At 46.0% G+C, this 7,266-nt stretch overlaps 2 long non-coding RNA genes across 2 annotated transcripts; both read left to right on the plus strand.

Annotated features, from left to right (window-relative positions):
- Positions 1–1,337: 1,337 nt before the first annotated feature.
- On the plus strand, positions 1,338–1,762 carry LOC119298786. The gene is made up of 3 exons (XR_005145978.1): positions 1,338–1,452; positions 1,530–1,617; positions 1,699–1,762. It is a non-coding gene; the product is annotated as an uncharacterized LOC119298786 (long non-coding RNA).
- Positions 1,763–1,772: 10 nt separating this feature from the next.
- On the plus strand, positions 1,773–2,582 carry LOC119298793. The gene is made up of 3 exons (XR_005145979.1): positions 1,773–1,815; positions 2,107–2,217; positions 2,305–2,582. It is a non-coding gene; the product is annotated as an uncharacterized LOC119298793 (long non-coding RNA).
- Positions 2,583–7,266: the final 4,684 nt, after the last annotated feature.

The following is a 7,266-nucleotide window of genomic DNA, read 5'->3' on the forward strand; positions in this document are numbered from 1 at the left end:
CTCCTACAGCCCGGCCCCCCTCCCGTCCTTCTCCCCTCCCTCCGATGCCGGCTTGGTCTACAGGCCCTGCCCGCGCGGCGCTCGCGGCGTTGAGCCGTTCTTTCTCCACGCACGAGTGGGTGCGCGGGGGCCTCCCGATGGCGGCGGTGCTGCTTGCTGGTGATGGTGGCGAGGAGGCGGTGGTATGCGGGCGGTGAGGGATTCTTCGGCCAGCGAGCTGCAGCATGATGGCAGGGGCTGTCCGGACCCTTTTGGGTCCGGCCAGGTTATGGCGCCTGGTAGGCCACTAGTCCGTGCACCCGGTCGGCTTCACATCGGTGGTGGAGGATGTCCCCTCCCTTCGGCTGTGTTGCGGATGCCCGCCTAGCCGATTGTCTCTTCTCCCATCCTCCAGGTCTCGTGTCGGTGGCCTCAGTGAGACGACGAAGTTGGTTCGATGATCGTGGTGGCACAGGCTGGTGGGCGGCGAGCTGGGGGTGCACTTTGGACTGTCCGGGGTGGTGGTGGGGGTTCGGGTCGGAAGAAATCCCTGGTGGCTCGTCCGGTTCTGACATGGCGACGCCTGCGGGCGCCGTCGGGCCTTCCTGAAATGCGTCAGGTACATCCTTCCCTACTACCACCCGGGTATCAGAGGAAACTCTAGGACTAGCCTGAGCAGCAGCGGAGTTGTCGTCGCATCCTCCTTGAAGGTGTTGCTTGCTACGCGACGCTTCGGAGTGCTAGGAGCGTGGTGGTATTTCTCCAAAGGGTGCAGCGGTTGCTGGCCATCTTCGTTTCATTGATCTGCCATTGTCGGCATTTGTTTCTCTTTCTTTTTCTCTCTTTTTTCCTTTGGGCTTGTTTGTGTCGTGGCTCCGGTGAGCTGGTTGTATCGGTTGTTGGCTTTATAATATAAAGCGGGGGGAAACCCTTTATCGTGTTCTTAGGTTCCTTGATAAGCATGTCGGATGCTCATGTAGAGTCAGTTTGTGCTCTAAACGCGAAACTTGCAGATCTTTGTGGCAGATACTCTCTTCGTCCGAATTACTTATCAGAGAAATGGATGTATCTAGACGTATTTTAGTTCTAGATACATCCATTTTTATCCATTTCTGCGACAAGTAATTTCGGACGGAGGTTGTACGAGGTTCTGCCGAAATGTCATGGCAAAACATGGATACCTTGTTTTATCTGGGACATGTTATTTCAGGGGAAACTTACAAGAACTCTAGGACAACCAGTCAAGGAGTTTCTACGTTCAGCTCGAGATAACACCTGGGCAACTATTAAAATGCTTCTTGTAACCGAGACAATAGCTGCTGCTTCGTACCTTCAGTATGGACTTTAAGATTTGGTGCTCGATGAAGGTGCAGTGAAAGAACTGCTTTCAAGGCTGAAAAATCATGGAAGGAACGTTGTTGAATCAAAGGCAAAAGAAGAAGCTGCAACTATCTCGATGCGCATGAAAGACAGGTGAGCTGCGCTCCATATCTAAGTCAAAAGCAGGTCCTCTGTTGCACGAAGACTAAATGGTGGTGCAATATGTGCAGGTTCACGAAATTATTCAATACCTATCTTTCAAGAGAACAGAAACGAAAAATAGATGTACAAGCAATTGTCCAATCTGCCCTCGATGAAGTATGTCAAATTTAATACTGTCTATTTAGAAAAAATAATGTGTTGTAACGGAGCTGAGACTTCTTCCTTCTTTCCGTGCAGTGCATGTTGATGCTTTGGGTAATATCAGCAATTCGGTTAGATGGAGACGGTGATACCATTGAAAACTTTGGTTACCTACTTGATGATGGGCCACTGGCCTACATCTCACGGGAAGAGGTATATGTGCCACGCGTCATGCTTATATAAATACGTTTTTGCTGAATCAATGCAGTGTTTCTTTTACTTAAGCCCTGTTCGGATCCACTCCGCTCCACGGCTGCAACTCCCGGAGCGGAGGGAGCGGCAGCGTAATCATATGGAGTGGCTGAGACCCAGCTCCTCGTACGGAGTGGAGTTTTGAAACGGGAGAGGTACCGAACAGGGCTTTAGCACCTCCTTTCATAGTAGATTATACATGTTTTTTCTGATTACTTGAAATAGAAATAATCGAATGGATACCATTACCAGGAGCTGATTCTAAGGGCCGGAACATTAATCTCCCCTGACAAGTGCAAGTTAATCTGGTACCTATTCATGGTTGAAGTTGATCCTATTGTCAAACCGGCCCTTGATGCTCAGGTATCCTCCATGGCATCAGTCGTTTATTTCTGAAAAAAAATTGAAGGACGGTTGTATATGCTAACTATTTTCTGTTCCCCTCTAAAGGAAGCATATAAGTGGAACAAACGAATGTCTGGGATTCAGATTGCATTGTTAGCTCTTAGAGTGGCTACCAGCACGCTGATATTCGTGACGACTGGAGTACCTGTATTTTTTTGATGGCACGGCAGAATTGTTCGGCTCTAACGAACTCTTCAATTTGTTTAGCCCCTAGGTTATCAATCTGTGCAACTGTCCATTCGGAACAGTAAAACAAACTTTTTTTTCTCTCCGGAACTTATTTATGTAATAATGCCACGGGTATCCCTATACCTAAAGTGCAGAAACAATACTTTAAATTCTAGTAAGAGAAATAGATAAATGGGGGTGGTCTGTACTGTTTCTATGGGAACTGCAACGTGTGGCCCTGGGAAATGCAAGGGAAACCCTTTAATTTTGTCGAGATTGAGTGCAAAATAAGTTTATGGTTTTACAGCATAAGCAATAGTTTCCGCATCCACCACATATAATATGCACTACTAGAATCTGGTTTTGCGCCGAGATCTGAAACTCTACCGAATACATTTTATCGGGAAGTCGGCAAAGTTTGATTCAAAATTAGACTAGACAGTGATAAGAAACTCGGATGACTTCTCATTTTGCCTAGTTCCAACGAAAAAGGACCCAATGAACAAAATGAACTCGGCAGAATCTCAAGTTCGCCGAGTTTCCGAGAGAAAAAAAACTCGGCAAAATCGGGTAGGTGGGCCCCGCTGTCAAGCAGCCCACCCAGCCGTGACGACTTTCTATGTTTGCCCTGTTTCCTCTAATGGAAACTCGGCAAATATTTTATCTTTTTCAGTTTTTCAAATCCAAATTCGTGGTGTCCCAATTATGCCGACGGCCCTCTACCAAAAACTCGGCAAACATTGACAGGTGAACCAACATCGCACGTGCAATTGACCAGTTGATCATTCGTCTCTGTATGTCGAGTGCCAAAAATCGGCAAAGGAATGACCCTTCATCTAAAATGTGGGACGTGCAAGGGATCACGCCAAACAAAAAAACCGTTTCCTGCCACAGCCGTCACCCATGCTCTCCTCTGATGATGAACTGCCGCCATGCCGCCCCCTCTACTTTCTCCAGCGCTCCGCATCGCCGCATCAATCCGGTGGCCAAGTCAGCCGCAACATGGACGACACCAAGGCCGTCCAGGATGTCACAGCACCCGCTGCGCAGACGGACAATGCGGTTGTCGCACCCACAGCCATGGGCTCCACTGTCATCGAAGCTGTTGAAACATGGGAAGGGCTTAAGGGCCCACGTAGGTGTCATAACATGGGGTTATGGTTAGTTTATTCCCACCCAACTAGCCGACTATGTTTAAAACTAGAAAACGTTCAGACTATGTTTAAAAAATGTTCAATGTGTATTTAGAAAATATTTACTACGAATGATTTTTTGTTATATATTAAAAAATATTGATCGTATATTTCGGAGAATGTTGGACGTATATTTAAAAAGATCCACTGTGTATTTGAAAAATGTTCACGGTATATCATAAAATGTACATTGTATATGATAAAAAATGAGAGAAAAAAGTCATAATAAGGAAGGAAAACGAGAAAAAACAAAACAAAACCAATAGCAACCCAACTAACCGACAAGAAAAACCAAAACAAAACCAATATCATGAGATTGATTCCTCGTCTAGTTAGCTGCTACTGCTATCACCCATCAGGTGGCGAGATTAGAGCTTTCCTATTAGCAATTCAGTATGCTGATCGTCGTCATCGTTAAACAGCTAATATGTACTCGAGGTAGAAAACATTCGTATTTATTTATTTAACTTTCTTATGGTGAAATATGTTTCTTCTTAGAGAAGGGAGTGCAGTATGTGTTAGTTGTGTATTGAGCTTGTCGCAACTTAAATTGGAGATGGATTATAACTGGATCAGGTGCTCCTCTATACTCTTTGATGTTATATCTAAGAATCCTATATACTACTACTCCTTTGGTTCTGTGGTTTTTCAGCGTACTTGTTGTCCTAGCGTAGCTACCAGAAAATTGAAACTTTCTGTGTGTCAAATAGTTTTCCAGTCGGCCCGCAACCAGCACACAGTAAAATTGAATTGGGAAAGGGATGGAGTTTATCAGTACCTGGTCTGAGGATTCAAGTTCCATAGGCATGTCGAACACTACCCATCTCGTAATCGGACATGATGGTCGTGCATAACGTTTCATTGAACAGCTCAGGTGCAAAGGCTAGAAAACAGTCTCAACGGCAAAGGCAGCATCAGAGCTAGTTGCGAGTTAGAGTTTATCAGGAGGGATAAAGCACCTGATCCTGAGTATACCTCAAGTTCCCTGGGCATCCTGTTGTGCATGTCATTTCATCAAACAGCTCGGCTGCAGAGGGCAGAGCAGACGGCCGCCTCGACGGCAAGGCAGTGAAGGTAGATCATAGTCGTAGCTTGTAGTATGGGACCTGATTTGTGTTAGGTATATCCAAACAATCTCTAGTTTAGTTTTAGTAGATTTACTAGGAAGTGGTCTCGTATGTGGCGCTAGTTGTGTTGAGTCACTCCCTCCGTAAAGAAAATGTATAGTGATCTTAACGCTCTTATATTTCTTTATGGAGGGAGTACTAGCTTGTGTGCTAGTAGGTTTAGGTAGCTAAGTTTGGTAAGATATGAGGTGGTGCATTTGATTGAATTGAAGCCTACTAGCACCACCTCTAGCCAAGTGGCTTTTTTTGGATAAAGGGCTTTTCATTGAATTGAAATATCGAGGTGATACAATCGCATCATAAGAAAGCCCGGCCTCTGCATAACCAGATGCACATAGCCAACAAGTCCACAAGTCCTAAAAAGAAAAAAAAGTAGCTGAGGAAAAAAAACATAAGCCGGTCTAGGACGTGGCATATCCTATCCAAAGATCACACCGCCATCCATGGGGGGTAAAAAACCTCTCTGGCCATACGCTCCAGCCGTGTAGACACCATCATAAAAAGGTCCCTATCCTCCGGCCTCTGCAGGATAGACCAAGTATGGAGCCATCGCGAGCATGCATGGATAACCTGCATACGAGATGAGACACTTTTATTGTCAAACACTACGTCATTCTTGGTAAGCCACAGTGCCCAACATAAGGCAGCTGCCCCTCAACCAATTGCGGAATATATTCCGTGCACTACATGGTGGGTAAAGATTTGAAGCTATTTGAACAACAGCCCAGACAGACCGAGCAAGCTTGCACTCAAAAAATAAGTGTTTAATAGACTCGTCGTGCTAACAGAAGACACATTTTTTGTTACCTTGCCAGTTGTGCCGTGCCAAACTATCCCTAGTTAATATGACCCCTCTATTAAGAAACTAGAGAAAAATCTTCACCCTTAAAGGTATTTTGAGCTTCACAATTTTCTGTTATCAACCGGAACCTCATTATGAACCAGAGCATCATACATGGACTTGACTGAAAACATGCCAGTCTGATGCAACTTCCATCGAAATATGTCCAGTTCATCCAACAACTGAATAACCTCCAGACGGAGGAGTAATTCAATCCATGCTGCCAACCGAGGTCCTAGGAGTCTTAGAGTCGACTCATCAGCAAAACCAGTTAAAGAGCATCTTCGGCGGTCCGCCGTCCAGAAGAGAAAGGCTATTGGTGAAGAAGTGGCTCGACTGTTGGCGGCAGGATTTATCTGAGAGATATACCACTCCGAGTGACTCGCTAATGTCGTCATGGTTCCCAAAAAGGACAAATCGCTCCGAATGTGCATTGATTTTAAGCACATCAATCGGGCCTGCCCGAAAGATCATTTTCCTCTACCTCGCATTGATCAAATTGTTGACTCGACCGCGGGGTGCGAGAGATTGTCTTTTCTAGATGCCTATTTCGGGTACCATCAGATCCGTCTGTATGGACCCGATGAGATAAAAACAGCTTTCATCACTCCATTCGGGTGCTTCTGCTATATTACCATGCCATTCGGCCTCAAGAATGCCGGAGCCACGTTTATGCGAATGATTCAGAAGTGTCTGCTCACTCAAATCAGTCGGAATGTGGAAGCGTATATGGATGATATCGTCGTCAAGTCACGAAAAGGTTCCGACCTGCTCACTGACCTCGCCGAAACATTTGCCAACCTCAGAAGGTATGATATCAAGCTCAATCCATCAAAGTGCACATTCGGAGTTCCTGGTGGCAAGTTACTTGGTTTTCTCGTTTCCGAGCGAGGGATCGATGCTAATCCAGAGAAAATCGGCACTATTCTCCGAATGAAGCGCCCTGTGCGAGTGCACGATGTACAGAAGCTTACTGGATGCTTGGTCGCATTAAGTCGATTCATCTCACGACTCGGTGAAAAGGCATTACCTCTTTACCGATTGATGAAGAAGGCAGACAAGTTCGAGTGGACTCCCGAAGCTGATGCAGCGTTTGCCGAGCTAAAAGCTCTGCTCTTCACCCAGCCGGTGCTTGCTGCTCCAATCAGCAAAGAGCCTGTGTTGCTTTATATCGCAGCCACAGGACAAGTCGTCAGTACAGTGCTTACGGTAGAGCGTGAAGAGGAAGGAAAAGCCTTCAAAGTTCAGCGCCTAGTGTATTATTTGTCTGAAGTCTTGACTCCATCCAAGCAGAGATACCCTCATTATCAGAAGCTTGTGTATGGAATATACATGACCACGAAGAAGGTTGCTCATTATTTCTCTGATCATTCCATCACAGTCGTCAGCGACGCTCCACTTTCAGAGATTTTACACAACAGAGATGCAACTGGTCGAGTGGCCAAATGGGCGATCGAACTTCTTTCCCTTGATATCAAGTTCGAGGCAAAGAAAGCCATTAAGTTCCAGGCAATAGCTGATTTCCTCGCCGAGTGGATTGAACAACAGCAGCCGACTGAGGTTCACTCGGAGCATTGGACCATGTTCTTTGACGGCTCTAAGATGCTGAATGGTTCCGGTGCTGGGGTTGTCCTAGTTTCCCCCAGAGGAGATAAGCTCAGATATGTGCTCTAGATTC

Source organism: Triticum dicoccoides, chromosome 1B (assembly GCF_002162155.2).
Source record: "Triticum dicoccoides isolate Atlit2015 ecotype Zavitan chromosome 1B, WEW_v2.0, whole genome shotgun sequence".
In the NCBI taxonomy this organism is placed as follows: Eukaryota; Viridiplantae; Streptophyta; class Magnoliopsida; order Poales; family Poaceae; genus Triticum; species Triticum dicoccoides.